The following is a 6,041-nucleotide window of genomic DNA, read 5'->3' as shown; positions in this document are numbered from 1 at the left end:
ATATGGCCACCCTACTCATGCACACAGAAAATGTTTTGTATTTACTAGATGATACTTCTCTCTGGAGCTGAGAATAAGAGGCAAGGTGGCAAGTCTTGTCTTTCTGCTGCTCTCAGCAAATGGCGGAAAGTGTGCGTCTCATCCCCCTTCAGTGCTGGTCACAGGATGACAACCTACTACTGCTGCTGCCTGGGCTCTTAATTCATGTGGCAAATGACTATGCGATATGTCTAAAAGTTCTGTTCTTACTTTTGATGCATTTGGTCATTAATTATACCATATAATAGATTTAACAAAAAATTAGGCAATCGTATATTATGCTTAAAAAGTCAGTTACTCAAGTGTTTGGAATGTCAATTTTAAGGTAATGTGTATTACATTATGCACATACAGCCTTTAGTTATGTGATTGCATGTTGTGTTTCTTGAAGATTCCCTGCCTTGGTCCATACACAGTTCAGTGTGTTCCAGATTTCATTTAGTCCTCGCTGCTCATTCACTATGTTGCCCCATGCCTCCTTTATAGCACACTATTCAAGCCCTGCTCTGAGATGCCTCCAACAAGATTTTTCAATTCTTAACATTATGTAGTGCTTAATAAGAAGGTAAGATAGAGATGCACCTTATAGGCTAACTGAGCCAGACATGCATAAGCTTTCGTCAGCAAGCTCACCTCATCAGATGTTAATGAGGAAGCAAGCTTGATTTATGAAAGCTTATGCATCTCCAATTCAATTAGTCTGAGGTGTATCTCTGCCCTGCTTTCTGCCTGACTTCAGAGTAACACAACTAGCTACCTCTCATAGTGCTTAATAGTAAAGCTGTAGAGAATACAGCTTCTGTCATCTTCAGGTGAAGCAGTGAGTGCTTTACACTTCCATAAATCCATGGTCTCAAATTGGGGAAGCAGAAATAAAGGATGTGCCATTATTGACCACCTAATGAATTTTGAGTTGAGTGACTTGCTTGGCTTCTTACAAAACCTCTGGGATAGTTAAGGGTAGAACCAAGCCTTTCATGACATTCAACTGTTTTTTCCTATGCCTGATTCATTGCAGACTTTCCAGCTGTTGTAATAAATGATGCAGTTACCCTATAAACAGCAGCATCACTCACTACACAATCTGATTCATTCCCAGAGTAGGACCATCCTGTTCATGGACTGAGATGTGAATCCTACTGGAAAAATGCACACAAGGGCCATGTCCAGATGAGTGCAGCTGTGCAGTATGTAGCGCCGCAGACAGGTCTGCGGTGCCACATGCCACACATTCAGGAGTTCCCTGCGCTGCTACCTTGCAGCTCATGGCAGCATACGGTCAAAAACACCTGCACAGAAAAGATCCACTGGTGGCACACATGGTGGCAGTGTGCGCTGCCCAAAACTGGAGCCTGGCCAGCCACAGCCACACTCAAAGGGACTTTGTTTCTGATATTTTTTAGCTTGTCTTTGCAACTTTAATTTTTCTTTTAGCATAGTTTTCTGTGTAACACTTGTAATGTCTGGGATCTGATTTTTACCCTTAAAATGGGAGTTTATGATTTCACTAGAATTGTAACTTATTAGGTATCTTAACCTGGTTAGTTATAATAGTGTTTCTCTTCTAGTGGGGAATTATACAGAAAGGCATGAGGAGAGACTTGCTGTCAGTTATAAAATTGTTAACATTTGTTTCTGTTAATTAAAAGGATTATGTGAAACATGTTTTGTTCAAAATCTGTCAGTCTGGGATAACAGATGTTTCAGAAGATATGAAGCCATCCTTTTTGCTTTGAGAATTTATATTCTGTTTTATGAGATGGACTCCTCCAGGCACAGTCTTGTTTGCCATGTGCTTGCAGGCTGTGCTAATACCTAGGTAGCTATTTTGGTCTAATGGAGTCAAAGCCTTGTGACCTTTAGGCCTACTATCTCTGCAGGCTTTTAAGAAGAGGGTCAGCTAAGCACGGTATCAAAGGTCTTCATGTCAAATATCTGGGGTGGACTTTGTGACTTGTAAGTCATTTTTATGGCATTCATGCCTCACGCTGCAGATGGGTGCTTTCAAACATGCTTCGTTAGGGCTTTGAAATATACCCCTGGCTGCAGCATCAGCATGCTGTTATCTTGGTTGAGAAACTTTTGATTATTTTTTGTAATGTCCAAAGCAGAGGTAACACAATGTAAAAATGCCTGTATACACCTCTGTTGCTCAGTTTGGAAACCAAAGGCCGCCTGGGTTTATAGAAGTAGAAGACCTGCATTGAGGTCTGAGCCTTGTCTAGGATCATTTACATTCTTTATACAACAAAGAACAATTCAAGTCTTTTTTCTTTTCTACTTCCCCATTTGCCCAAACTGTGTAAAATAAGAGAGTAAAAATATCCAAAATAAGAAACATTTGTGAAAGACTTTCATCATAGAATTATTGTATCCTTTTATAGATCCATTCATAGACTGCTGAAATAATGATACATTGTAACTTTTAGTGAAATAAAACCTCAGGCTAAATCCAGTGTTTAGTTTATACCCCGTACACATTCCATTGGCTGTGACAATTTGTAGCACAAACAAATCTTATTAATTTGGTCCTTTCTCTTGCTAGGTTTTTCTACTAATTATTCAGATTAGAAAAACCTTCCCCCCAGGTAAGAGAACTCTAGAACCTGCATTATCTCTTCAGAGCAGGAGGTGAGGAAATCTAGAATTGCTTCATTTCGCTTGTTGCTGGTTTGATTAAATGATTCTATCTTGTTTTGCTGTAAAGTCTTTCTTAAAACACAGGTGAACAAGTCTTCATTTAATGTTCTTTGTGGCAGGTTTTTCCTCTTGCATAACTGAGACACCCAAAAGCAAAATAAAGACCTTGTGTTGCTTCAGAAGAATCAAATGAACAGCAGCCAGTTGGATACTGATAGCTTGTGGCCCAGAAGATTGATGGCTGGATGGTTCTTTGGAAGGAACACTGTTTGAGCCTGCCTAGCCTTTTGCTGTGGTGGAGATGGATGCAGTTTTCACTGAACAAACACCTGGCTTGAATATGTTTTTTTAATTTAGGGCTGAAAATAGCTTGGCTGAAATAGTCACTAGTTGCTTTGTTTAGCCCCTGTTTTTGTTGAGTGTTGTATTTTTCCAAGATACAGCCTAAGGAAAGAGCAAACAGGCATAGCCATTTTTAAAAGGGAGACTATTTTAGTAATGTTAGAGTTGCATTGCAAACTTAGTATGGGCTTTGGAATCCAGGGTCATTGGGAGATAAAGATAAGTGAAAATTTACTGATGGAAAGAATAAAATAGCACCACATACAATATTTCCGATGGAAAGAGGTTGTAAGAAATATCTCGTTACTAACCACATTTTGTAGCCAGCTGCCTCTTTAAATGGTAATGCTTTTCTAAACAGATAATTTGCTTTTCTAGTTCTTTCAGGAATTTTATTAATTTTTTTCTTTTAGGAGAGAGGCCACAATAAACTATATTTCTTTCCTTGCTGTTTATGCAGAGCAAAACAGCTGGTGGCATATACAGCACAGCACTCTGAAGAGCTGTATGGTGTGTTTTACTTGGAGAAAAGCTATTAGGGAAGATGGGCAGTATTTTCCTTGTTTGAGCAACCCAGCTTCTTTCCTGTCTTTTTAAAATCACATTTGTTTCAATACAAATATTTACAAATAGCTGAAATGTGAAATAGAGTTTTAATATACAAGTCAACTCTGCAGTTAAATGCAAACTAGTTGCTATGCAATGCCCAGATTTATTAGAAGAAATAAGTAGTGCTCAGATTAACTTTTTTAAAAGTGAAATAGGTGTTCTGAAATGATTTACTGTTTTAGGGCTTTGCCATACTCCCACTGACATCAGTGGGCTGTTATAGTTTAAGCTTCATAAATGTTACAGCACTACTTTTGCACTGACAAGTTAATGTATTTGAGACGCAAGATTAGACTTTTGTTCCATTCTTACCATGTCTGCGATCTTTCTGTGACGTTAGAGCAACAGAACCTCTGCGCTGTGGGGGATTGTTATTCCCAGGAATTCTAGCTTTTTCACTTGACCTACCTTTTGAAAAGTTATCAGTATAACTACTTGAGTTAGCCGTGTTTGCTTCTGTTTACCAATATCCTAATATGGGGAGCCCTGGTGTAAATAGAGCTGTACTCTTTTAAAGGTAACTCAATAGAGTTATTCCTATTTGACAAGATAAATAATTGAATCGTTAAAGTATACTAGCAGCCTCCCTAGAGGCTGGGATGTTAAAACATTAAACCTTCTCAGTTCAGGCCCAAATTATACTTTAAGTTTTGCTGATATAGCTAGGCAAGTTACAAACTGGAGTGGGGTGGGGGGGGAGAATTACACTACCTCCCGCCTCAGGTTCTGAACTGTGGAGAATGCTACCTTTTGTAAAGGTGCTTTGTGAGGCAAAGCCCCGCTATTGCTGCTGGTGAATTAGTACTGAGTTTTCCCAGTACCCTAATTTTGGATAATATCAGGGTTTGATGCTATTGGAGATCAGGGTATAATGGCAACTTTAAGCCTTAAATCCATAAATCAATGAATCCTCCAGTCTTCTGGGGATTTATTTGCTCCTATATCCAAATTTTAGGCCAACCAAATTTCCGATAATTGGGATCGAGATACTGAGGTTATCTATGATTATGTTGTCTAATCCTCCTTTCTGGGTTAGTCTGATTCAATACCTGATTGAGGGTAGCTGCTGTGTTATAGTCCTGTGTACTGCAGGTGCCTGATTGACTTGCATAGCTTTAATATCTGGCCCTGTAATGGATCTGTTTTCCAATCTAGAAGTGGGTACATTTTGGTCGAGTCATATGACGCACGCACGCACGCACTCCTGTACAAAGCATACCCACAGTTCTGCTTTGTGGGAACATTTGCAAAGTATCTTGAAACCTCGGAGGAAAGGTGCTATAGTCAAAAGTGCAATTTATGGCCCATCTGAGTGTGTTTTCTGACTGTTACTTTTGGGGCAAAGGCATTCAGGGTAGAAATGTTGCTAAATGGAAGGATTTGATGCATTTTAAAACAATCTAGCATTGTGAAACATGAGTGCGCCAGGTCGGAAAGGCTGTGAGACTAAGTGTAATATTGTTACCATGAAACTAACCAGCAATGAGGCAGCAGATGGCCAATAGCTGTCCTGAGCCACTTTTTTATTCTTCTGGTATTGCAGTCCAATCTTTGTACTCTATATTGCCGAGCTGTTAGTTGACTCGAGTTTAGTTGCTGCACAAAGTGTTACACTGAAGGCAAATAACCTGGCTAAGACTATTTCCCCATCATCTTATAGTTTATTCATCATTACCCATGCTTCTCTCTCATTTTTCAGCTGTAACTTAAAATCCTTATAATAAAATGTAATATAATTTTAAACAGGAGGCTGTGTTAGTAGATCCTAATGAGCTCCAGGCATTATGTGGGCTCTTCCTTGGGTCACTCAGCTTTCTGACAGAAACACTTGTGCCATCAGGACTTCATCTGTTTATTGACTAAAGAGTCACATTCTCTTGGGGATGTTCAAAGAGGAATAATTATGTTTAAAGCTCCATGTAACACTTTCATAACCCTCAGCTAAATGATCCCTGAGGGTATGTACAGATGTTTGGGGTGGTTAGAGGGAGTTTAGATCCAAGTTAGAAATGGCTACCCTGATCTAAGGTAAGTTGGGATGGGGGACCAGTGGGGTTCTTGGGGCAGATCATGGAGGAAGTGGGGTCTGCAGGGGGGATTAAGGGAATTTGGGGGGCAAGTAAGGTCTGTGGTGGGGATTGGAGGGACAAGAGTGTCTGCAGGAGGTCTTGGAGGGACTAGGGGGCAGGGAGGTTCCATGAGGGAGTTGGGGAAGGGGCAAGTGGGGGTTGCTGAGTGGGGGCTGGGGAGATCAGGGAGACTAACAGGTTCTACAGCGGCTTGGTGAGATCAGGGGGGCTAGCGGGGTCTGCGGCCTGGGGGATGAGGTGGCTCTTCCCCCTGCCAGGACCAGAGACTATTTTTAGCACCCTGCCCCCCCCCCCACCCCCACGCACAAACCCCCCATCGTT

The sequence above is a fragment of the Alligator sinensis genome, unplaced genomic scaffold (assembly GCF_000455745.1).
Source record: "Alligator sinensis unplaced genomic scaffold, ASM45574v1 scaffold853_1, whole genome shotgun sequence".
NCBI classification, from domain to species: domain Eukaryota; kingdom Metazoa; phylum Chordata; order Crocodylia; family Alligatoridae; genus Alligator; species Alligator sinensis.
This window is presented reverse-complemented; position numbering follows the sequence as displayed.